General features: G+C 40.6%; 1 long non-coding RNA gene across 1 annotated transcript in view; it reads left to right on the forward strand.

Moving 5' to 3' along the window:
- Window positions 1–1,613: 1,613 nt before the first annotated feature.
- LOC138916068 (uncharacterized) overlaps window positions 1,614–26,792 on the forward strand; it is an 87,997-nt gene continuing 62,818 nt past the window's right edge. The window contains exon 1 of the long non-coding RNA XR_011422705.1: window positions 1,614–1,735. This is a non-coding gene — a long non-coding RNA (uncharacterized lncRNA). The remainder of the gene's footprint in view (window positions 1,736–26,792) is intronic.

A 26,792-nucleotide genomic window follows, 5' to 3' on the forward strand; every position in this document is an offset into this window, starting at 1 on the left:
TGGGGACAGGACCCATGGGCAGGCAGAGCTGGTGCATGGGGACAGGACCCACGGGCAGTCAGAGCTCCTACTGCTGCCCCGAGTTGAGTGTTAGGGCTAATTTTATAAGGCATGGGTATGTGAGTCATCTCTTTACGAGACAAAGGAAAGAACATGAAAAAAAGTTAAAATGGTATCAGTGCAGGTGGGGTCTGGTCATTGGCTGATCCCATGATTTTTAGACAAGAATCAAATCGGATTAAGTAAAGGTCAGAAGCCACTACCCTAAATCAGTTACATGAGATTGCCAGACAGCAACCAACTTAAGTTCTTGCCTTCCTCATTAAGAGTTTCTAGGGATAAGGCCATCCCCCTTCTTCCTGGCACAGAGAGGGAGGCATCTTTACAGATAGAGGTTTCCCTTAGAAATGTAAATGTTTCCCAACAAAGGGGCAAGCAAATTCCACTCCTTGGAGCCTGCTTCTCATCTGTAGTTTTAAAATTAAGCAGCCTAAAAATCCTCATCAATAGGAAGTGTCCAGTGCCAACCAATCACCATTGCGTGAGTATTCTTTAGGCATACTTATTCAAGAAGTTACGTATTCTCTGCTCTGTACTCCAATCCAAACCACATTTCATCATTTTGCCAAAATAATATTATGATACTACTTGTCATATGCTCTGTTGAAATCCTCCCATCATACATATTTTATTAAAAATATTAACTCTAATGACATTCTTTCTTTCTTTTTTGTGCTAAGATCACCGTTGATACTCCAGAAATCTGAGCCCTGACTACTTTAAATGCTCCCTTTGAAATGCCCGTAGATGCCTTCTAATTTATTAATTAAAATTGTGTTAAAAATTTAATGAGAGAATGCATGTACACTTATCACCATGCTTGCCACATCCAATGCTTTCAAAAATAACTCATTGTAATTAAAAACATAATTCACAGTTTTGGTTTCTTTTTTTTGAGCAGCATTAGCTCTGAGCTAACATCTGCTGCCAATCCTCCTCTTTTTGCTGAGGAACAGTGGCCCTGAGCTAAAATCTGTGCCCATCTTCCTCTACTTTATACGTGGGACACCTGCCACAGCATGGCTTGACAAGCGGTGTGTAGGTCTGTGCCTAGAGTCCAAACCTGCAAACCACAGGCCGCTGAAGCAGAGGGCAGGAACTTTACCACTACACCACCAGGCAGGCCCCCATAGCTTATTTTTTAAAGATCACATTTGGTCGTCATGATTTCTCACAGATGTAAAGGATACCAAGACCCCTTTTTGGAGGAGGTGGTTAAAATGCCAGCCTGAGTTTACTAGTGGAAGGAATTGCTTGGGTTAAGAATTCTTTAGGAAAACAGCCAGGGAGTCCAAGGAGGGGCTGAGGGGATATGAGGGGAAGGGTCATTGTCAAGACGTGCGGCTGGCCTCAACGCCCTAGGGCCTAAGGAAGGCCTGCACAATATAAGAAAGGAGTCAGAGCCGCTCGCAAGGGCGAAATTAGGAGAGGCGTCACAGGCAGAGCTGACTCTTGGCGTCCCGCTGTCCCCGCACGTGGGGCAGCAGTGCGAGAAAGCCAGAGAGCAAGGCAGGACAGAGAGCCGCGCAGGCGCAGTGCCAAGCCGGGAGCCCACTCCCAGAAGGCACCGGGCTCCTGAGGACGCTGGGAAAGGCGCCTTCGCTTCTTCTGCTGATTCCGCCGTCTTATAACCAGCTAGCAACTGCTTTCCCCCGGGTGCTGGGGTCAAACAGTGGTGAGTCAAAACATGAATGAATGTACTTACAAGTGAATAAACATGCAGGGCTGATACTCAAAGGTCAGGCCCATCCGCTGAAGCACCGCTGCGGAGAGGGACCTGGCTGGCCTCAGGCCGCTGACTGCCCACACCTGGATCCCTGAGGTGCGGGTGGGACCTTGGCAAGAATCAAGGATGACTGAGCAACAGGAAGAAGGGAGTTGTATCAGCTGAGATGGGAAAAATGAGGGATGCAGGGGAAGATCAAAAGTTCAGTTTTAGTCTTGTAAAGTTTTTGTTGCACGTTAAAGTGTAGATGTCCAGTAAACAGTTGGATATAAGAATCTGAGGCTCAGGGGAGAGGTCAGGGCTAGAGACATGAATTTGGTTAGCAGGGTATAGATGGCATTTACAGCCATGAAATTGGATGAAGTCACCAACTCTAATTCTCTGATATTCCGTGATTGTTTTCAAAACCAGACTTTCCTCCTACAAAGCTCATACACACACATACAAGTTGGTTCTCTGAATGTAGAAACAATAGACTATCTGAAAAATGACTGTACTCAGAGCTCTGAGTGCAAACATATTAATCACTTTTATGAGGGCTTCCAAGTGTCATTTAATAAATTGTATGGTCCTCGTCCGCACTAAATGGAGTCCACTTTTTCTGGCAGCTTGGAAGGAAATAATTTTACATCTTGAAGGGTACAGTGGAAGACAAATTGTCATTCTCTTTTTCAATGTCAGTGATCTCAGTGGTTTTGTTGAATATAAATTGTTTAGTTTATTAATATGCTAGTCACCCTTCTAATAATTTGCCAATGAGAATGCTCACAATTATTTAAGTCCAAAACCACGTGTGAGGGCTAAAGCAGTAAGATTGTGCTTCTTCGGTCTGGGCTGCCAAGCATTGTGCTCCATGGAGTATTCTAGATTTTTCCCCACACATATTTATAGTGTTTTCCAAACTGGCTGATCATTACAATTGGTACAGGTGATTTTTGGGCCCCACCTTGAGAAACACTGAGTCAGTATGTCTGGGGTGGAGCACAGGAATTTGTATTTTTAATTAGTGCCCATATTTGGGAAATACTGATAAGCAAACAGCTTCAAGAAGCATTTGATTTCTTCTTTCTCTGCAGGTCTGCTTCCCAGGCCCTCTTTTTCTGCCCTATTACGGGGTATTTTTTACATCTGTTTCCCTTTTGCAGTTGGCAGCAGGGAACCAGAATCTGAGATGAGTGGGTTGGGTACGGAAGTACTGTGTTCCATTTGTGGGAATTCTTCTACCCTGACCCCAGAGTCACTCTTAATCTGGTCACTTTATTTATTTATTTATCTTTTTATTTATTTATTTTTTCCTTTTTCTCCCCAAAGCCCCCCAGTACATAGTTGTATATTCTTCGTTGTGGATCCTTCTAGTAGTGGCATGTGGGACGCTGCCTCAGCGTGGTTTGATAAGCAGTGCCGTGTCCGCGCCCAGGATTCGAACCAACGAAACACTGGGCAGCCTACAGCGGAGCGCGCGAACTTAACCACTCGGCCACGGGGCCAGCCCCTAATCTGGTCACTTTACATGAGGCTAGGTTTGTCTTTAGGTCTAAGCCTTTTAAGTTAGTAGGCTTCCAATAGGGTTTAGATTTAAACGCTATCTTAAGAGAAAAAACAGAAAAAGGAAGAGCCTTCCCGTCAAGCTGTGAATCCTGCCGCTATGGCACTCTGGAAACCAGACAGGATCATTTTGATATTTCGGGAAAAGGAATTGGAGGATAGACAAAAATAGAACAATTTTGAGGTTTTTATTTCTTTAAGAGGCTGGGCCAGGTCATTTTCTCCCATTCGAGGTAATGAAGTCCCTGAATTCCATCTATGGACTTCTTGGAAGTGTCTGTAGACCTCATGTTGGGAATCTCTGCTCTAAATCTGTTCTCCAGAGTGAAAATTTAACAAATATAGATCAGAGCATATCACTCCTTTGTTAAAACTCTTCAGTGGCTTCCTCTTGCGCTTAAAGACTAGACTCTTTTGACACTTTCCTTCCCAAAAGCCCTCCGTGATGTGACCCAGGCTTGCCTCTCTACCCTCATCTCATTGCTCTCTTCCTCCACTCCCACCATGCCATAGAGCCACACTGACCTTTCTGTGTTTACCTTAGGGCCTTTTTTTGTACTGTTCTCTGTGCTTGCAACATCTTCCCTCAGTCTTAGTGGGGCCGATTTTATCTGCATAGTTTAGTCTCAGGTATAATGTTGCCATCTTATTTTCTGTATAACATTTAGTACTAGCTAGTGTTCTTCTGTTTATTCATTTGTTTACTGGTTTATTGTGAGTCTTCTCACTACGGTGTAACCCATGGGAACAGGGATCTTATCAGATTCATCTACCAATGAAACAGCTATGTTTAGAATAGTGCTTGGCTCAAGGTGCCCACTTAATAAATGTTTGCTGAATCAATAAACGAATAAGCAAGAGAGAAACTGGCAGGGCCAGTAAGGACCAAATTCATAAAAGTAGTTATCTCAGAGATGGGGTTAGTGACATTGGAGGGGAGGAAGAAGAGGCTTGTGCGTTTTACTTTATGTTCTTTCCCACCATAAGAGGAGAAAAATGATTATGGGTGATTTTGTTTCCTTTTTGTGTTTTTATGTATTTTCCAAATTTTCTAGAATAAACATGTTTTACTTAGAAATTGGGAAAGTGAAATAAAATGTAAACAGTGATTATAGTTACTTATCAAGATTTACCCTGGCCTCCACCTTCCTGCATAAACACCGTTGCTTTTGTTTTCTACAAAGAACCTAGTCATCTATGTTGGTAGAAAGCCATATAGTAGAATATTTTCTGAATAGGTATCTCTCTGGGTTTTCTTGGACACCACTCAGGAAAAGCATAACATTTAGAGGGTCTTCATGGTTACTGACTTAAAGCCAAGACTGATCCTTGAGGTTAACAACAGTGGATATTCCAGCACTGGAAAATTTTTTGGATTTCTCCCAGGTTGGGGAGCACCCTGTGTGTTTAGTTATCTGAGTACCAGTCTCAGGAACCTTCTTTAGCCAAAGACTTTGCTTTCCAAATGTGATCTGAATCCCAATTGGAGAAGAGCCTTCTGTGTTGAAGCTGCTTCCTCTCTGTAAGAACCTGCCCCCACTATACAAGTCTCCTTCTATCAGAATCTAACCCATCCTTCCTTCCTCAGATAAGAAGTTAACTCTGAGATGAAGAGAAACTTGAATCGTATATACCCCTTCATTAGCCCTATGTCATTCTGCTTTATGAATGTGATCTTTACACGTCTATTCTTCTCCCGAGATATTGATGGCAAAGACCAGTGCATTCAATAAATATTAATTAATGTGACGGTTAATTTTGTGTCACCTAGACTGGGGTATAAGGTGCCCAGATATTTGGTTAAACATTATTCTGGGTGTTTCTGTGAGGATGTTTTTGAATGACTTTACCATTTGAATCTGTAGACTGAGTAAAGCTGATTGCTCTCCCCAGTGTGGGTGAACCGCATCCAGTCGGTTGAAGGTCTGAATAGAACAAAAAGGCTGAGTCGGAGGGAACTCCTCCTGCCTGACTGCTTTCAACCTGGGACATCAGTTCTTTGCTGCCTTTGGACTTAAATTGAAACATCAGCTCTTCCTGGGTTTTAAACCTGCTGGCATTCAGACCAGAACTGTTACACCATTGGCTCTCCTGCTTCTTAGGCTTTGAGGTTCAGACTGGAACTACAGCATCAGCTCTCCTGTGTCTTCAGCTATATGTATTATCCTGTTGGTTCTTTTTCTCTGGAGAACTCTGACAAATACGATAAACAACATCCTATTATATGTCAGGCCCTCGGCTAGGAGTTGGGTTTCCTAGCTCTCTAGCCTAAAAGAGATGATAGGCTAACTTTAATGTGGTAATTGTTCTAGTAGAGTTACATACCTACAAAATGCTGTGAGACCAAGGAAGGAGTACCTAATTGCGTATGGAGTTGAGAGGGCTTCACTTAAGAGTTGACATGAGCAGGGTTGTAAAAAATGACACCAGCTTGAGAAGATTGAAGAAATTGAACTACTGATACATCTGACAACATGGATGAATCTCATAGTCATAATTTTGAGTGGAATAAAAATCAGACACAAAAGAGGACATGAATAAAGAGGTGATGGACATCCTTAAAAAACAAGCCCTTTATGTTGAACTTGAAAGGAAAGTATCCAATATCTCATCATTCACTGTGATGTTACCAGTGATTGCCTAGTGTATATGACACCTCAAGAGGATCAGTTGTCGACATCCCCCTCCTCTATGTGACAAAATCGTTTTTCAACTATAATAGTAAAAATAATTATTTTCTTGATTTATTCTTTGGTTTAAAAACAATAAACAATTTAAAAAGAATACATTTCAGTTTTATAGATATTATTAAAATTTAGCAAAATATTTCACGTATGAACATTTGCCCTTACCAAAAAAATTACAGTTCACCCTGTTTCATTATTTTACATGTTAAATGCAAGTAGAATCTCCAAATGGTCACATAGAGTTACAGAATTGAAGTAATGAGTTCTGTTTGTTTACAGTCACTGTTCTATCATTGTTTTACTTTGAATCCACTGTTTAAATATCGAATATTTAGTACCACAGAGGTGGAGACAAGAACTATTCATGAAGCAAGCTTGAATGATTCTGAATTGCTAAGAACTTGCTCTCTGAAATGAATGCATGTAACTGAGTCTGTGTGTAGTGGGCTAACTATACAAGTAAAGTTCATTGAATTAACTTCCACATAGAATAAAATGTTTATGAAGAAAAAGTAATAAAAATGTGCTAATTTGATACTTACATGTATTACTAAAACAGCAATAATTGCAGCAGTTGCTTAGAACGGCAGTGCTCAAACATTTTAGTTTCAGGACTTCATTGCACTCTTACAAATCATTGAGCTCTTTGCTTTTGTTTATGTGAGTTATATCTATTGATATTTATCTTGTTAGAAATTAAAACTGAGGAAAAATTTAAATATTTGTTTTAAAATTAAATTTCCATCTTGAAAATACATCATAAATCCTTTGCATGTTAACATACATAATAGACATGTATAAAAAATAATTAACTTTCCAAAAGAAAAGTTAATGATGAAAAAAAAGAAAAAAAGAAAAGTTAATGATGAGTGACATTTTACATTTATGCAGCTGGAGTCTCAGAGGTGTTTCTGCATCCAATCTGTTGCAGTACATTGTTCTAGTTGAAGTATGTGAAACAAAATCTACTCTCATACAAATATGTAGTTGGAGAAGAGAGGGTATTTTAATAGCCTCTTTAAATAATTGTAGATATTCTTCTTTGATACTATACCACAACTTGACAAGAAGTAGTTTCTTACAGGTTAGTTATAATGCGTTTTGAAACCACATAAGTGGACATTTCCTACTCTGTTACGTTAAACTCTGTTGGCAGATCTTACATTCTAAATGAATCTTTTTACTCATACATGACTTTGTAGCATTATGTGTTGGTGATTTGGAAAATATTACTTCCTTGAGTTAATGCAGCTTTTCTAAATGTTGACACATTTCATTTTATAATAGCAAAAACATCACATTTGTTAATATTACCACCAATCTCATCAGAATAGTCTGTAAGCCCACAGAAGCTTTCAAATTCACAGAGCAGACATACTATATTTCCAACATTCAATTTTGGTTTAGAAGCTCAAATTTTAGGTAGCAGATATTTAAATTGTTTTCCTTGAAGAGCCAGGCTCACTTTGTTCGTTTTCAAGAACATGCCTGCTAAGGCACCAAGTCTGAATAACTAGTCTATCAGTTGTTTTTTTCAAGTCAATCTGGTGTTCCACAAAAAAAGTGGCTAGATCAGCTCACAATTCAAATAATCACTAAAGTGCTTTTCCTTGAGACAGCAGAAACGCTTTATTTTTCTTTTCATCACACAAAAAAGATAAGTGCTCAAGGGTCGAGATTTAATAAAATGTTTATTGTTTCGTTAGGGATCTTCTTACGTAAAACTCGGTTTTTGTTATTGTTGTTAACTATGAGTGTGTAGTCGTGAGGAATACAGTGTGTACTAGTATAGTTTGTGCCACTGCCTTGACTTGTGCGGACAAGTAAGCAGCTTTACTCATGATTGTTTCTGGACCATCAGTGTAGGTAGTCAACACAGTGAGAAAGCAAATAATATTTTGTATTATTATGAAGATACTTTTTTATCCCATAGACTCCCTGAAAGGGTCTCAGGTTACTCCAGATCTGTGGATTATGCTTGAAGTTTAGAACTTACACCAACAAAAGATGTATTTTCTAGGTGAGTATTTTATTATGACATTGTTTAGAATTTCCAGCACATGGTAATAAAGTACAGACTGACTTTTAGTCAGTTTTATTATTGCTTTTACATTCTTCACAGAAAATATACCCTTTTATTGTCTGCTGCCAGGGCAGACTTTCCCACTGCTCTGCCCAAGGTATACTGTTGGATGTTTTATATATATGTATATTTTTCTAGAATTGAGTTCTTTATTATATGTACTTATTACAAATATTTTCTCCCAGTCAGTGGTTTGTCTTTTCATTCTCTTAGTGGTGTCTTTTATGAACAAAAAAATCTTAATTTTAATGAAGTCTAATTTAGAAATTTTTTTATAATTTGTGCTATTTGTGCTTTTTGTGCTTAGTCCAAGATTACAATCCTGACGTAAATCCCACTTGGTCATAATATATTATACTTCTTGTATCAAGGAGAAAACCCATATATAGTCTTCCCAACAGATGCAAAAATTTCTGCTAAAATTTAACAATTTTTCATCAACTTTCAGTAATCTAGGAATAGAAGGAAACTTCAAGGTTATGCTGATGTTATAAAATGAGTTGGAAACTCTTTCCTCCTCTTTTCTAGTCTCTGGGAGAGGTTTTTTTAAGATTGGTATTGTTTTTTTCCTTAAGTGGTCAAAAGAATTCACTGCTGAAACTATTTTGACTGGAAGTTTTCTTTGTGGGAAGGTTTTTAATTAAGGATAGAATTTCATTGATATTTAATTTCATTCAGATTTTCTATTTCTTCTTGTATTAGCTCTGGTAAGTTGTGTTTTTCAAGAAATTTGTCCTGGGCTGGCCCGGTGGCGCAGCAGTTCAGTTCACTCATTCCGCTTTGGCAGCCTGGGGTTCGCCGGTTGGATCCCGGGTGCGGACATGGCACCACTTGGCAAGCCATGCTGTGGTAGGCGTCCCATATATAAAGTAGAGGAAGATGGGCATGGATGTTAGCTCAGGGCCAGTCTTCCTCAGCAAAAAGAGGAGGATTGGCAGCAGATGTTAGCTCAGGGCTAATCTTCCTCAAAAAGAAAAAAAAAAGAAAAGAAATTTGTCCATTTCATTTACATTTTTAACAGTTTTATTGAGATATAATTTACATTCCATAAAACTCTTCCATTTAAAGTGTACAATTCAGTTTTTTTTTTTTGAATATTCTCAAAGTTGTGCAACTATCCCCACAACTTAATTTTAGAACATTTCTGTTTCTCCAAACAGAAACTTCATGCCCATTTGCAGTCATTCCCATTTCTATTCTGAGGCCTAGGCAACCACTTTCTGTCTCCATAGATTTGGCTTTTCAAGACATTTCATATAAATGGAATCATATAATATGTGGTTCTAGCTTCTTCCACTTAGTATAATGTTTTTAAGGTTCATCCATATTGTAGCATGTATCAGTACTTTGTTCCTTTTTTCTTTTTAAAATAAATTTTTGTTGATGAGTGTAAACTATATACAGAAAAGTGCACGTATTTGAAGCACAATAAAAATTTCTAAAGTAAACGCTTCTGTGAAACCACCAGACACATCAAGAAATAGAATATTACTAGGACCACAGAAGCTCTCTCATGTCTCACTCACAGCTTTACCCCTTCCTTACAAAAAGCCAACATCCTTAGCTGTAATACCATAGATTAGTTTAGCCAGGTGCTAAACTTAGTAAAAATGGAATCATGTAGAATACATTATTCTGTATCTGTTCTTAATCAACAGTATTTTTTTTAGAGCAATTTTAGGTTCACAGCATAATTGAGAGGAAGCTACAGAGATTTCCCATGTAGCTCCTGCCCCCACGTATGCGTAGCCTCCCCCGTTATCAACATCACTCAATAGAAGGATACACTTGTTACTAAGGATGAAACTGTGTTGACACATAAGCGCCCAAAATGCATACTTTACTATTAGTAATTTACTATTACCAATACATATTACTATGCATTATATAGGTACACTTTTCGTGTTGTGTATTCTATGGGTTTCTACAAATGTATGATGACATATATCTATCATTATAATATCATATAGAATATTTTCACTGCCGTAAAAATATACTTTGTTCTTTTTTATTGCTGATTGTTATTCCATTGTATAGATATATACTACATTTAAAATTTTTATTTATTGAGAAAGATTAGCCCTGAGCTAACATCTGCTGCCAATCCTCCTCTTTTTTGCTGAGGAAGACTGGCCCTGAGCTAACATCCATGCCCGTCTTCCTCTACTTTATGTTGCGACACTTGCCACAGCATGGCTTGCAAAGTGGTGCCACGTCTGCACCCGGGATCTGAACTAGCGAACCCTGGGCCACTGAAGCAAAATGTGCAAACTTAACTGCTGTGCCACCAGGCTGGCCTCTATGCTACATTTTTCTTTTTTTTTTTTTGAGAAGGATTAGCCCTGAGCTAACTACTGCCAATCCTCCTCTTTTTGCTGAGGAAGCCTGGCCCTGAGCTAACATCCGTGCCCATCTTCCTCTACTTTATATGTGGGACGCCTACCACAGCATGGCTTTTGCCAAGCGGTGCCATGTCCGCACCTGGGATCTGAACCGGCGAACCCCAGGCCGCCAATAAGTGGAACGTGCAAACTTAACCGCAGCGCACTGGGCCGGTCCCTATAGTACATTTTTTATCCATTCATCAGTTGTTGGACATTTGGGTTGTTTCCACTTTTTGGCTATTATGGATAATGCTGCTATGAATAAATTTAAGTACAAGTCTTTGTATGGACATTCATTTCTCTTGTGTAGATACCTAGGAATGGAATCATTGAGTCATATGGAAACTATGTTTAACATTTCGTGAAACTATTTTCAGAAGTGACTTGCACCATTTTACATTGCCCCTAGCAATATGTGAGGGTTCTAATTTCTCAACATTTTTGTCTGCACTTGTTATTTTCTGTTTTTTTTTTTTTTATTATAACCATCCTAATGTTTTGATGTGGTATCTCATTGAGGTTTTGATTTGCATTTGCCTAAAGACTAATGATGTTGAGCATCTTTTTGTGTTTATTGACTATTTGCATGTTTTCTTTGGAGAAATGTCTATTGAAATTGGTTGCCTATTTTCTCTTGTTAACTTCTCAAAGTATATTTATTGGATCTCTTTTGGGTGCATGTGACAGAAGCCACCTCTACCTCTTAAATGAAAGAACAGAATTTATTTTGAGGATGGTGTGGAGGAGAGAGATTCATGGTATCCAAGGGCAGCAATACAATAGAAACACAGGAAAGACTGGACACAAATACTGGGTACTGGAGAATACCCAGGGAATCCTCTATCCACTGTTTATCTCTCCTTCTCGGTTGCTTCATTCTTCTCTCTCCTTAAGTTCTGGCTTTCCGTTTTCAGGCCACATGGCAGAAAGCCGATATTGCTAATTATTTTTAGGTTTTCCTCTCTTCATTTTAAAAGAGCAGTCACACAGATATCTCTTAGTCATACTCTAATTTCCCAAAGAAAAGATTCTAATCGTCCCAACATGGTTATGTACCCACCCCTAGACCAAACAACTATGGCCAAGAGGGTGGTTACCCATAGATAACCATGTGGATCCAGGGCAGAGGTTGGCAGCTATGGCCTCTGACCCATGACCTGTTTTTGTACAGCCAGTGAGCAAAGAATGGTTTTTGCATTTTTAAAGAATTGTAGAGGCTAGCCCCGTGGCTAAGTGGTTAGGGTCGCATGCTCTGCTTTGGCGGCCCAGGGTTTCGCCAGTTCAGGTTTGGGTGCAGACATGGTGACGCTCATTGGGCCATGCTGGGGTGGTGTCCTGCATGGCGCAGCCAGGAGATCCTACAATTAGGATATACACTAATGTACTGGGGAGGCTTTGGGGAGAAGAAGGAGGAGAAGGAGGAGGAGGAGAAGAAGGGACGAGAAGGGGGGAGGAGGAGGAGAAGAAGAAGAAGAAGGAGAAGGAGGGGGAGGGGGAGGGGGAGGGGAGGGGGGGAAGAAGTTGTAAAAAAAGCTAGCAAACAAAGAAGAATATGTGACAAGGGTATATGTGGCTAGAAAAGTCTAAAATATTTATTATCTGACCCTTTACAGAAAAGGTTTGCTGATCCCAATCTAGGGGGAGGGGAGCAGTTTCTCCAGAAGAAGGGTGAGATGAAGTTGTTTGCTACCCTAATAGAAGTCTGTAGACCACAGGATATTAACAAATGATCCCATGTTCAGCATACTTGGGAAACCAGAGAGAAAAATTTTAAAAGACTTCTGTACTACAAGACTTCTTTTAGTATAGGCTAGGATAAGCCTTTTCTTATTCTACACAAGACTTTTCTTAGTATATGCTAGAAAACATTATGAATCTTCTTTTTTTTTTTTTTTTTGAGGAAGATTAGCCCTGAGCTAACTGCTGCCAATCCTCCTCTTTTTGCTGAGGAAGCCTGGCCCTGAGCTAACATCCATGCCCATCTTCCTCTACTTTATACGTGGGACACCTACCACAGCATGGCGTGCCAAGTGGTGGCATTTCCGCCCCTGGGATCCCAACCGGCAAACTCTGGGCCGCCGAAGTGGAACGTGCGTACTTAGCTGCTGCGCCACTGGCCGGCCCCTTCAAGAATCTTCAAGAGGAAGATTTAGTATGTTCTATTTCCCAAACGTGTTTGCCCATGAAACCTTACCCTTCCTCCCCTCCAAGGAATTAGTATTTTACGGACTGTACTTTGGGAAACATAAGCTATCACATTTACTAACGTGGGCTTTATTTCTAGTCTTTCTTTTTTTTTTTTTTTTTGAGGAAGATCAGCCCTGAGCTAACATCTGCTACCAGTCCTCCTCGTTTTGCTGAGGAAGACTGGCCCTGAGCTAACATCCATGCCCATCTTCCTCTACTTTATATGTGGGACGCCTGCCACAGCATGGACAAGCAGTGCCATGTCCACACCCAGGATCCAAACTGGCAAACTCCGGGCCGCTGAAGCCGAACGTGAGCACTTAACCGCTGCACCACCAGGCCGGCCCCCTCTAGTCTTCCTTGAAATTGATTTCAACAAGGACTATGTGCTAGGGCTGTGGTACTGTGTGCAATGGAGGCTCCCAATGAATAAAATAAATTGTCTGTCTTCAGGGAGTTTTTAGTCTAGTGAAGGAGACTGATAAAAACACAACCCAACAAGCTATTATGAGGGTACAAAGAGTGCTATAAAGGATAACATATACTATCTAGAAACAGAGAAGGGACACTTCCTCAGCCTTGTAGGGTAGGAGTGGGGATGTCAGGAGGGTTTTCATGAAGACATAATGGCTGAGCTGAACCTTAAAGATCAAGCATTAAAATTTAATTAGGTGAAAAGGGAGAACAAAAGATGCACTTTTGCATAGAGGCAGATAGAGGCAGCGGCATTTGATAGAATTGGATTATTTTAAGAGTAATTGAGTAGAACTCAGTGACTGGATATAGGAGATGAGAGAAGAAAAGGCACAGAAGATAACTCTGTAGATTATGGGTTGGACAATTTAGTGGGAATCCATAATGAATTCAGTTTTGGTTCTGTAGGGTTTGTTGTCCCACAGGCCATCCTACTGGAGATGTCCTGCAAGGGTTGGACATAGGAGGTTAGAGTTCAAGAGAGAGGTCTGGGCTGGCGATGAAGATGAAGGATGCATCACCGTACAGATGATAGTTAAAACTTTGCCTATTTTTAAATTAGGTTATTTGTGTCCTTAATATTGAGTTGTAAGATTTCGTTATATATTCTGGATACAAGCCCCTTACCAGATATAGTTTTGCAAATATTTTCTCCCAGTCTGTGTGTTTGCTGTCTTTTACTTTCTTGATGGTGTTGTTTTAAGTCCAAAACCATATTTCTGTGGTTTTGGCTAATGCTGTTTCTATTATCACTGCATAATTCTGTGTAGTTCTGAAACTTAAGGACGTTTAGTTCCTTTAATGGGTGTGGCGATATGCCTGCAGCTGCCTCCTGGATCCCTGGTAAGGGCTCTTCTTCTTGTTGCTCTGCTGTATGTTTTGTGAACAGAGCCTGTGGGAAGTAATTTTATGTTGGGAAGACTTTTATAGTCCACCTTAGCTTTTTGCTGGGACAGGAATAACTTTGAGGTCATAGCTGTTTATATGCCGATCATGCCCAGATCTACACGTCCAATATTTACTGGTCATCAAAATCAGCTGGGGATTCTAAAAGTCCTAATGCCCAGGCTGCAGCCAAGACCAATTTAATTAGGATCTCTGGGGGAGGGAAGGACCCAGGCATCAGTTGCTTTGAAAGCTTTACAGATAATTCCAGTATTTAGCTGAAATTGAGAATTGTGATGGTAGAGTCCCCTCCTGGACTTTGTTTCTTCATTAATTCAACAAATATTTATTGAAAGTCAGCTATGTTCTAGAGAAACTGTTAGGCGCTGAGTATTTAGCGGTCAATAAGACAGAAATAGTCTCTGCTCAAAATGTAGCTGGGAAAGACAGATGTTAAACAAAATATTATATGAATAAATCATTTAATTGCAGCTGTGAGCTTTGTGTCTCATAGATAGCTCCATTCAGATTTCCTCAAGTTCGTTGTGTCAAAAACTGAACTCTTAATCACTCCTAAATCATTTCATCCTCCTGTAGTTTCTAACCTGATTAATGGCCATTTCAGTGACTAAGCCTTGATATTTGCCCCTCTCCTCTATGTTACTGATCGGATGATCAGTAACTAGGTGTGCCATTTCTGCCTACACATCATATCCTGTAACTGCTCTTTCCTCTCAACCCCCATCGCTGTTGCCTTAGGGCAGGTCCTCATCATCTTTTGCCTAGATTACTGCAGTTATCTGTAACTGGTACCCCTACTTTCAGATTGGTTCTCGTCCAATCCAGTCTTCTTAATACCATCAGAATGATTGTTCTGGAATGCAAGTATTTAATGGCCCCTCATTACTTATAAGATGAAATCCAAGCTCTTTAGGGGCCAGCCCAGTGGTATAGTGGTTAAGTTTGTGTACTCTGCTTTGGCAGCCTGGGGTTCACCACAGGTTCGGATCCCAGGTGCAGACCTAGCATCACTCGTCAAGTCATGCTGTGGCAGTATCCCACATGAGGTAGAGAAAGATTGGCACAGATGTTAGCTCAGTGTCAATCTTCTTCCCACCCCCCCCCCCCCAAAAAAATCCAAGCTCTTTCACATGGCCTTCTAGGATCTGCCGACTTTTCTAGCCTTATCTCCAACATGAAACCCACCATCCCCCTATGCCAAGTGTTTTGGTTATCTATTGCTACATAACAAATCAATCCAAAACTTAGTGGCATAAGACAACAACCATTTATGACCTAGGAGTCCCAGAACATCATTTCTCCTGCATTTTATTGATCAGGCAAGTCACTAAGACCAGTTCAGGGGAGGGAAATTAGACCCCACCTCTCACTAGGAATAGTAGCAAAGAATTTGTAATGTCTCTAATCTATCATACCAGGTATACCATGTGTGTTGAACCATAGGTCTATTTTTCTCTGATACCATTCCATTTGCACCTTTCCCAGTTCCTCAACTTGGCAGATTCATGCTCTTTCACACTTAATTCTGGTGTCACAAAGCCTTTCTTGAATAGGAGGTTACCTTCATGTTGTTTTTTCTATGACTTAGCATTCATTGAGTACAAGGCAGTATGCCCTCAATAAGAATAAACCAAGGGGCTGTCCCCATGGCCGAGTGGTTAAGTTCATGCACTCCGCTTTGGCAGCCCAGGGTTTCGCTCGTTTGGATCCTGGGCACAGACATGGCACCACTCCTCAGGCCATGCTGAGGCGGTGGCCCACATAGCACAACTAGAGGAACATACAACTAAAATACATAACTGTGTACTGGAGGGCTTTGAGGAGAAAAAGGAAAAGTAAAAAATAAGTAAGTAAATTAATTAATTAAAAAGAAATAAACCAAGCTCTAGCTGATGGGCTAGGAATCCTCCAAGCAGAGTTGATCCTTCTCTCTTTTGTGCCGTGACTGTATATTATATTTATGCCTACATCACATTTTTTGGCAATTATTTATGTATCTGATTGCTCTGCTACTGGATTGACCTCCTCAAATTCTCTGATTTAATCCACATTTTCTCAGTTTCAGGTAGCCTAAATCAGTGTAAGCAAAAAAAGGAATGCATGGGAGGAGGGCAAGATTTTTTGCTTCAGGATCACGAAATTGATTTTAAAAAGCGGGGTGGTGATAGTCGTATCTGGCATGACAGGATCCATGCAGCAAACAATGCCAAGGAGTCTCATTCTTACCCTCCTTACATTCCCTTTCCACTCCCTCTTCTGTCTTTCCTCTCCCTCCTCCTCTTTCCTCTCCTTTCTCTTCATTTCTCCCTGTGCTTCAATCTGTGTGGTGGCTTCCTTTATTTCTACTGCAGACGTTGTTCCTCACGTGATAGATGGTTTGGCCATGATGGTACTAGGTTTCCAGAATGGTGCCCCCAGAGGCAAATGGCAGTCTTTCCTGTTAGTTCTAGATGAAAATTCCTGGGAGGAAGTGCTCTGATTGAGGCCAGGGAGATGGAGGACTGTGGTTGGCCAACTCTGTGGTGTTGCAGAAAGGCTTGTCTGTTATCAGAAAGATAGTGGAGAATTGTCCCAGGTCAAAAACCATAGTGTACATTGCATTTGTCTCTGTTTCCCAGTTCTCTGTGGACTTATTGGCACATAGGAGGAGTTTCCTAAATGTTTATTGAAAGAAATGAATGAATCCTTGACTTGAAGTGTCTCCCTCTCTGACTCTATGACACTGTCTCTCAGAGGTCTCTCTTTTTTTTATTGTTGAGGAAAATTCGCCCTGAGCTAATATCTGTGCCGATCTTCCTCTACTTTTGTATGTGGGTCGCTGCCACAGCATGGCTGATGAGTGGTGTAGGTCTGTGTCTCTGATGCAAACCCGTGAACTTGGGCTGCTGAAGCAGAGCACACCGAACTTAACCACTGCGCCATGGCGTCAGCCCCTCAGACTTTTCTCAATGACTATAAAAGTCAGAGATTTTGCTATTTAACCACTTCATGGCCACTCTGTGTGAGCCTGCCTTAAAGATACTGACACATGAAAGAACGTGATTAAAATACTAAATCCCTAGGCTTTATTTGAGTCCATCTTCTGTCTGTGTTTACTAGGTCAAGAAAGGTTTAGTAAGTGTGATGTGTCTTTGTGAAAGATCCCTCAGGCAATCGAAAAGCTTCAAGGTGAGTCAGTGCTGGGGTTGAGACTGAAATGCAGCTTTGAGTCCCAGCAGGTCATTATTACCAGCAGCATGTGCTTGCCTTGAAAGCTATGGCAGTTTCTGCAAACCTTATCAAAGGCAGCAGTCAATCCACAACTCCTCCCAAAGGCTGGTGATTGAGAAAAAGCTTTCTGAAGATTATTCTTCACTCACTGTGTTCAGAGAGATGGGAGAATTTCAAAGACCCATCCAGATTTCATTCTCACCAGAGGTTATTTCTTTTGTCACTAGTAAGAAGAAACAGTCAGAATCTTATGGAAAAAGAGAAAGAAAGGCTAAATGATTTCTGAAGCTTCATATCTTCCCAGAGTAATTCTGAGCCCATCAGCCAGGGCCTGATTCATTTTCTTTTAGGACACGTTGCCTGTGCTTGGTAAATACTAAGTCATAGACAAAACAACATGTACTACCCTCCTATTCAGAGAAATGCTGTACCACTGGCATTACCACTGGTCTCTCACCCCAAGGGATCCCTGATTTATTCAAGGCACTAGGATGGTGATAAATAAACCAAATCCCTGCATTTAGTGCCTTTTTTTTTTTCTGATGGAAGACACAACCAACCTTGTAAACAAATACTTGGAAATAAATACACACATGAGATAGTTTCAGTTTATGATAAATGCTATAAATGTGATTTATAATGTGTTAAATATGATAAGATTTAGGGCAAACTTTAGGGATGATGGCTGGAGAAGACCTTCTGAAGAGGTAACATTTGAGCAGAAACCTGAATGGTAAGGAGTTGATTATGTGAGGGTCCATGGAAGAAGGAACACCAAATGCCAGAGAGAGTCAACTTGATATGTTCAAGAGATGTGAAGAAGGTCCTTAGGGCTGGAGTAGACTGAAGCTAGGGGGAGAAGGTAGGCAGGGGCCAGACCATGAGGGGCCTTGTGGGCCAGTCAGAGACTTTGTATTTTATTTTAATTGCAGTGAAGGATTTTAAACAGGTCAGTTGTGCAGTTAGGCTCATGTTCTTTATCTGTGCTGTCCACTATGGTAGCCACTAGCCTCATGTGGCTATTCAAATTTAAATTAATTAAAATTAACTAAAATTTAGTTCTTTAGTTGTACCAGACACATTTCAAATAGCTATACATGTGACTAGTGGCAACCATATTGGACAGTGTAGATAAAGAACACTTCCATCATTGCAGAAAGTTCTGCTGGGCAGTGTTGTTCTAGAGAGAGGGGAAGCAGGAGACCAGTTAGGAGGCTGCTGTTATAGTTCAAGGAGAGACACTGATGGCTTAGATTAGGGGCTGTAACAGTAGAGATGGTGAAAAGTGGTTGTGCTTAGGGTAGAGTTTGAAGATGAAATCAAACAGGATTTGCTGATGAATTGTTTATGAGGGAATGAAAGAAAGAGATGAATTAGTTATGTTTGCAGGTCTACTGTGGGGGAGGCGGTAGAAGGATTAGAAATGTTTACATGCGGAAGAAATACATCTCTGTTGGCTCAACAGGATAGAACTCATCCTTCACCTGTAAGAGAGCAAGAGCTTTTAAAAGTCACTGAGATAGGGACGGCGTGGTGGTTAAGTTCGCTGCTCTGCTTCAGTAGTCTGGAGCTCTCCGGTTCAGATCTCAGGCATGAACCTACACACCACTTATCAAGCCATGCTGCGGCAGTCATCCCACATATAAAGTAGAGGAAGATAGATACATGACCATAAAAAAAAAAAGGCTGCAGGAGTTGGTGGGGGAACTGGTGGATTTAGGAACTTGTAAATGCCCGTGATTGACTAAAGTGGTGGAAATCATTCTCAAGGAACTTTGGTCACTGCTGTGTCAGGCACATGGGTATCCTGCAAGTCTCATTTCTGATTTCAAAGAGAAGATCATCTTTTTCAAGTCTTACCCAAGGAAACTTTTCTTTGCTATTAAAAAAATTATTTTGTTTACTTTTTCTCAAGTTGACAAGTTCAACCTGACACTGCAGGTACTGAAGGTCATTGACAGGAAAGACTTGGGCACTGGGGGGCTGATTATGCACTTTGATGGGAAATTAGTAATTTGCGAACTGTAGGAGCAAATATTCTAGTGTGGTTCCTTGTTCCTGTTCATGAAGGAATTTATTTGTAGAGAATAAGTCTGCACTGGAGAAGGATTCACAAGGTCAAGTCTTGTGAATGTTCAGTTGACTCCATAAGGACTCTGTGATAGACAAACCATTTACCATCTTTGGGCCTTCATTTTCTGTAAAATGAAGATTAGAATTCCCTGTTCTACCTGCTTTATATAAATATTATGAGCTTTAAATTAGGTGGAGATAATCATGATAACACTACTTGACATTTATTAAATATTTATTATGTGCCAGGCACTGTTCTAAGCAGTGTGATGAAGCTAAGATAGACACTGTGCTAAACTTAGTGGCTTAAAACAACAACAGTTTTATTTACTTAGGATTCTGTGAGTCAGCAGTTTGGGCTGGATTCCGCTGGATGGTTTTTCTGCTTTTCTCGCCTGTGGTCATGCATGTGGCTGTAAATTATCTAGCAGTTCTGATGGCTTAACTTGTGCACTCTCAGATGCCTGGCAGTGGGTGGTAGCTGTTAGCTGATTGGTCTAAGGGACCTCAACTGGAACAGCTTGTCTCTCCTCCATTGATATCTCATCTTCCAGTAGGCTAGACCAGGCCTACTGGTCTACTTACATGGTCTAGACTACTTACATGGAAGTTTCAGGTCAGAATTCCAAGAGATGAGAGAAGAAGCTGCAAGGCTGATTGAGTTCTATGCTTTGAAGTCCCACGTATTACTTCCTCCACATTCTATTGGTCAAAGCGAATCATAGGCACAATCCAGATCCAAGGGTAGGGAGATAAACGCTACCTTTTTTATAGGATAAGTGGAGAAATCACATTGCAAATGGGCAGCCATACAAAGTTAGGAGGAGTTATCATAGTTATCTTTGTGAAGAATCTATCATGCTTGTCAATATATAATCTCATCTTAGCTGCACTGCAACCTTGTTACCCTCACCAGACAGATGAGGAACCTGAGGTACAACAAGGTTGAGTAACTTGCTCAGAGCCAGAGGTCATGCTCTTTTTTTTAATGATCTTCAAAATAGAAATCACATTATGATAGAGATTACTTACGTTTGCCTATGTCCAGTTCCCACCTTCTGGGGCACTATGAAGTATAGTGATAGACTATACTTCCCATCCCTTGTGATTTAAGTGGGGCCATGTAACTTGTTCTGGGCCAGTGGAGGCATTTAACAGCAGGTATAAATTCTTCATCTCTCATCCCCTACCTCTGTGACACTAGAAACCAAGGGTTGAAATGGTGGAACTATACGATAGAAGTAGACTCGAGTGCTGAGTTACCATTCAAAAGGAAGCTGCCCTGTAGAGCTGCTAGACCTACAGCAGAAAAGAAATAAAATTGGATGTGTTAAGCCACTGAGATTTTGGGATTTGTTATTTCGGTGAAGCCAATTCGCTCTTGACTAAGACAAACCTCACTATATTTCTCTACTTGTAAAGTAAATCTATAATCTGATAAAAATTTTAATTAAACAGGAAAGAAAAATTTAAAAATCACTCCAGGTCCTACTACCCAGGGTCAACAATTCTTAATCTTTTGGTGAAATTCACTCCAGATAATTCTTTTTGTATAAAAATACATACCCAGGGGCTGGCCCGGTGGCGCAGCGCTTAAGTGTGCATGTTCTGCTTCTCGGCAGCCTGGGGTTTGCCGGTTCAGATCCCGGGTGCGGACATGGCACTGCTTGGCAAAAGCCATGCTGTGGTAGGCATCCCACGTATAAAGTAGAGGAAGATGGGCCTGGATGTTAGCTCAGGGCCAGTCTTCCTCAGCAAAAAGAGGAGGATTGGCAGTAGTTAGCTCAGGGCTAATCTTCCTCAAAAAAAAAAAAAAGTAAAAAATAATACCCACCCAATTTATATAAATAGGTTCACACTCTCCAAATTTCCTGGAAACCTCTTTTTGTTATCAAACAATATAGTTTCAAAATAGTTCTTGGTTAAGTAATAGAGACCTATGTAGGAAGCTCTTTCAAATATATAATATGCAAAAGGAGGGTTTTTGAGAACACATAGTATAGGGGTTAAGAATATAGGTTCTACATCTGAATGCTTGAGTTCAAATCCTCACCCCATCACTGACTTTGAGAAAGTTACTTAATCTTTCTATGGCTCAATTTCTTCAACTGTGAAAGTGGGATAATAATAGTACTCACTTCACAGTGAGAATTAAGTAACATATGGGGGGGCCCATGGCTGAGTGGTTAAGTTCGCACGCTCTGCTTCGGCGGCCCAGGGTTTCACTGGTTCAGGTCATGGCACCGCTCATCAGGCCATGTTGAGGCGGCATTCCACATGCCACAACTAGAAGGTACCCACAACTAAAATACACAACTATGTACTGGGGGGATTTGGGGAGAAAAAGCAAAAAAATAAAATTAAAATAAGATTTGTGAAACACTTTGCATGGTACCTGGCAGAGAGTAAACACTCAATAAATGTTAGCTATAATAGCAAGGTAACAAATTTATACATTCCACCTAGATGTGCAAAGAAAATATAGCTTTTTTACTTCCTATAAGAGATCTTTCTTATAACCCCCTGCTAGAAATGAGAAGGCTGCTCTTGGGAGTGGAAGAAACCATGTTATCTTCTGGTTTTAAAAGACTTCCAAGGAAATTTCAAGGGATTTAGGAGTGCTGTGTCAGGAACTGGAGCCAAAAACCAAATATTAGAACAAAAGATGCTCCTAGTGCACTTTCACTTAGGAAATTACAAGGGTTTCAGGAGCTCTCTGCCAGGAACCAGGGGCAGAGACCAATATATATCTTTTCTGTTATCTCACAGATGGTTTCTCTGTGCAGGCAAAAAGCTTATGAGGGCTCCTGGTAACAGGGGAAGTTACATGATATCTCTCTTAACTTGTCTTGCCATGGGATGGATGATTTACTTTGCTTTGGCGTCCACTGCAGGAGAACTAGTTTCATTTGATCTTTTGGTGAACAGTGGTATCTACTGCTGTCTGGTGGTGACTTGACATTGCCTGCAGTCATTGAAGGTCTTGACCTTGTAGGCCAACTTTTCCCAACTCCAAACCTCTGCAAGTTCACTGGTCCTTCCAGCCTCTCCCTAGACCCTTACCAGGGCACACAGGAAATTTATAGATTTTTTGCATACCATGCATAGACCAAAGGGAGCAAAGGGCACTGCATCTCCTTCTACTTTTGCTCAACCCATCCACCTTAACTCCTTGCCAGAGGGTGGCAGAGTCCCTTGCATGGAGACCTCATTCCAGAATTCTAAATGGGGAGTGGGTCAAAAACTCCTCTGATTTTGGCTTTTTATTCAAACCTATGTAATAATCCCCTGCCCTCCAGGCCAAAGTCAGTTGATGTGTCAGACAGCTTACTATCCCCACCCCTTGTCCATGATTTCCCAGTGCTGATTGGGGCAGGCTTTCTCCTTCATCTTCTTGTCTACAGGAGACTTTGCTTATACTACTAAGCCTCATCACTCAAATTTAATGACAGGGAGATAAAATCTCTACATGATAAAGAAACTATATGGCTCTTGATATGAGAGCTACAAGTCAGTTAGGAACCAGAGTTAATTATGAATACAAATAAATTTATTTAAATTCTCAAATATTGCCGCATTATAATGTTATCATCATTATCATTATGTAGGAAGTGCTTCTTTCTTCCTCCATGCCCTTCCACCTTTCTCTTGGACTTACATTTCCCACCAAATTCTGGAATTTGTATCAGCTTTGCCTGTTAAAAGACAGTCGGAAGGCAATCCACCTGCTGTTTGCCTAGAATGCAGGAAATGAGCATCATACCATATGGGCTCTTTAACACACACCCACGTGGCCCGAGGCGGAAGCAGCAGATCCTCTGGCAACTGTGGGCCAGGCACCACTGGGGTGGCGGCTTCGATGGGGAATAACACATTTAAAAAGTCTTCATAATTATACTTTTATCCCACTGATACAAAATTAATTTTTGGTCTTTCTATTGTCTATAAACTGACCCAGGATCTCTCTCCTTCTCTCTCTGATTGTCCATACTATACATAGCCCTCAAATGAACAATAAATGTTTATATCAGTGGCAGCTGCATAATTAAGACTCTCAACCAGCAATGCTAACCTTACATAGATTGAATAAAAAACCTGTCTAAGTATGGGGTCAGGGGCTGCCACTAAGACCTCTCTTAACTATGTGCTAAAACCCCAAATATCACACTTTGGTATTTATTTCTTTGGATCAAGACATGGTATTTGTACCTGTATATAAATGGGTTTACCAGACCCTATAAGAACTCAAGGGGTCTGGATGAATCTTACTTTTTTTTTTTTGAGGAAGATTAGCCCTGAGCTAACATCCACCACCAACCCTCCTTTTTTTGTTGAGGAAGATTGGCCCTGAGCTAACAGCTGTGCCCATCTTCCTCCCTGTTGTATGTCGGATGCCTGCCACAGCATGGCTTGATAAACAGTGCGTGGGTCCATGCCTGGGATCCCTGTGAACCCCAGGCCAACAAAGCAGAGTGCATGAACTTAACCACTACGCCACCAGGCCAGCCCTGAATCTTACTTTTAATAAGCATTCCAGGTAATTAATATGATCAACTTCAACTACAATTCTTTCTTGGTGACTGCACATTATTTAAAAACAAAAACAAAACCTGTTATTCATTTGCTTCCTCTTTAAGGTTAAATTATCCCAAGTGATTCCAATTAAGGAGACCTCATGTGTGTCTTTTTAAGCTGTGGCCATAAAGATCCACTGAGGTTCTATGGCATTTTTGAACTCTTCCCTGACTTCGTTGTACCTGAAGTTTTGTCAAAATCAAAAATTAAGACCTGTGCCTTGGGGCAGAGCTACAGAACTACAGCATGACTCTTGCCTTTCATTTAAGACAAGGAGATCATTCTGGAAATCAATATATGCTGCCCTCATTAATTAAGCACACAGGTAGGAATGTGAGGGAGTCAAAGCCTGGAATGTGCCCCGCCTCCTTGCCCGTCTATCCCAGGTGAGATGTGTTTTGCTGGTCCCCCCTACTCACCCCATGGCTGGGATGCCTGAACGTTTCCTGAGAGAGTTGCAGAAAGCAGCTAGACAGGATTTATCTAATTTCTTTTGAATTGGTGAGGACTGTATTGAGAACTAGAGTTAAGCTATTTCTAATCTCAGGAGAGTCAATTCTACACTGTCTGAGTTGATGGAGAACATTGATATTTACTTTCTATGGAGGAAAATGAATGCAAATAGGAGTGCTGTAAAAAAGTGTTTCAGTTCAAAAACATGTGAGTACTGATGCTCCTTTCTTACCTGTACGTTTTTCTCTCTCTGTGGTTAACGTCAGCTATTCTTTTTTTCAAATGCTATTTGCTCCGTAGTTTTTTGTTTACTGTGATATGAGAGATTAAAATGGTGATTGGAAAAAAAGTGTCAAGCTTTTTGGGCTGCTAGGAATACCTATGGCATTCAGTTTCTTTAAAGTAGGAGTTTCTAATCTCATAATGTTAAGCCGAGTCTCGGGATCATCACAAAAGAGCAGTGCATATGTGTGACTATGTATGTGCCTGCAGGATGGGGACATTGCAGTAGCTCCTGGCTGGTAGAGGCCAGAGGAAGAAGGGAGGGACTGGCATGGGTCTTTAAAATGATAGATGCTGTAAAGTACAAAGAGCTCTCTCTTGTTTAGGATCTCCCCCCATCCTCAACTTCGTCATTCTCCATCTTGGTTCCTTGTGTATTCCTTCGGGGACTTAACACAATCTTCTGTTATTACATTAACTTATGTATATATTTTTACATTAATTATATTTATAGCTTTATTATATTCATTATATTTATTCTATTTGTTAGTCTGCCCCGCTTGTTCCACCTCTGAAAATGTATGTTCCCAGAGGGCAAGGACCTTACTTGTCTTTATTTACCACTGAATTTCTGACGCCTAATAGGTGCTCAATAAAAATTTGTTGACTAAATGAAGGGTTTAATGCACTGAGTACTTCACGTACATTATCTCTCAATAATCTATATTCTAGAAGAATTTGGACTAGAAATAGTTTTCTTTTAACCTGCTTTTTTTTTTTTGCTGTTATATATACTTAACAACAAAAACCTATGGGTGAATACTTTAAACCCAAGATTTTAGGGTATGACATTTGGAATATGATCATCATATCACTAGATATGTGGCACTATTCCATTACTTTTATGAAGACTACATACATTTCTCTGATAAACAAATGAAGGGGAACAAAATTTGCCACTCCAAAATATGTCTCTTTAACATGAGGGTTATTTTAGGCTGATTATTTTTAAGGAACAAAAGACTCAGAAAGTTCTTCTTGTTACCTGCCCTTTAATTGCCTAAAAGAATTCAGATAGGGGCCGGCCCGGTGGCGCAGCGGTCAAGTTTGCACGTTCCACTTTTTGGCGGCCCGTGGTTCGCCAGTTTGGATCCCGGGTGCGGACATGGCATCCCTTGGCACGCCATGTTGTGGTAGGCATCCCACGTATAAAATAGAGGAAGATGGGCACGGATGTTAGCTCAGGGCCAGGCTTCCTCAGCAAAAAAGAGGACTAGCAGTAGTTAGCTCAGGGCTAATCTTCCTCAAAAAAAAAAAAAAAAGCAGATAAAACCTGTCTCAGGAAGTGATCTATTATCTTAGCATAACATGAGCTGGGTGTAGATGGGGAGGAAACTAGAAAAGCCCATTTGTTGGGCTCTCTTCTGTGTTGTTCTGTTTCTGTGTGGCCAAACACTTGTTTTCTATATGTTTGCTCTTTTTCATCTATCTGTGAATTGCTTTCCTTCCGTTTGAAGTCCCTGGCTTTCTCCAACCCCAACATCTTTTGTCTTTAGCTGAAGAGGTTATTTAAAGTGGTGGCTTCAGCTATTTTATCGAGTTACTCAGTTTTCCTGGATCTCTCCCATGTATACAGGAGGCATACATGTTATTAAACTTTGTTTGATTTTCTCCTATTAATCTGTCTCATGTCAATTTAATTCTTAGAGCAGCCAGAAGAACTTAGAAAGGTAGAGGAAAATTTCTTCCTCCTCTACATGAGCAAGCTGTTGAAAACAGTCTGTCAAGTTTGCATCCAATCTATTTTAGGGCTGCTAGTCTCTGAAGTCTGACCACAATGGTTTAAATGTGTCTGTCATTTCAGTCTTCATTGTCCTAAGTCTAGCCCAGGACTGCTCCTCACTCTTGGCTGAATTTCAAAGTAAAAGACTGTTCCAGAGCCCACATTAAGGGACACATAGCCCACCTTAGCCTTTTACTGCTTCCTAAATATAGCATCCTTGAGCTTTACAGCTGGATATTGGATACTTATCTTAAAGAAAAGTTCAAACCTTGGAAGGGGAGGTAAATGCATCAAGCGTCAGAAAAATATGGGATATCTTTGGATGATACTTGTTCGTAAATTTTAATCCCTCTTCGTTGTGACTCTGTAAAGCCTCTCAAAGGAAATCTCGAGGTTTTATCCTGTTTGACTTTTATCCCCTTTA

This window comes from Equus caballus, chromosome 1, assembly GCF_041296265.1.
Source record: "Equus caballus isolate H_3958 breed thoroughbred chromosome 1, TB-T2T, whole genome shotgun sequence".
NCBI classification, from domain to species: domain Eukaryota; kingdom Metazoa; phylum Chordata; class Mammalia; order Perissodactyla; family Equidae; genus Equus; species Equus caballus.